Genomic DNA, 521 nt, shown 5'->3' on the forward strand with positions numbered 1-521 from the left:
ACGTACGATCGAGCTTGCTATATACTTCCTTCGTTTTTAAATATAAGTATTTTTAGACATTTCAAATAGACTATAACATACAGATGTATGTAGACATATTTTAAAGTATCACTTATTTTGCTCCGTATATAGTCACTTATTGAAATCTCTAAAAAATACTTATATTTGAGAAAAGAGGGAGTAGTTTGATTGAGGCATGGTTGCCATACGTGCATGCATGTTGAATTCGAGTAATAACTTACGGTGGACTAAGCGAAGATGCATGCATGCCTTGTAGTATGGCTTGGACCACGAGCGCCATGGACCATGCCTACTAAACTGTTGTCATCTCAATTTGTAATTGTACAAGGAGTCATCCATCCGCAAGTAAGGTGCACGTGCGACTTAGAGAAGTAGCGAGGCACATATTTGTATTGTTACTACTAAGAATAAAATGATAGGGTTGGATCATACTAATGGGTTTAATCTTGTCTACATATGTCATCATGCTTCAAGCATTACTCTGTTTGTTATGAACTTAA

Source organism: Triticum urartu, chromosome 1, assembly GCF_003073215.2.
Source record: "Triticum urartu cultivar G1812 chromosome 1, Tu2.1, whole genome shotgun sequence".
Taxonomy (NCBI): Eukaryota; Viridiplantae; Streptophyta; class Magnoliopsida; order Poales; family Poaceae; genus Triticum; species Triticum urartu.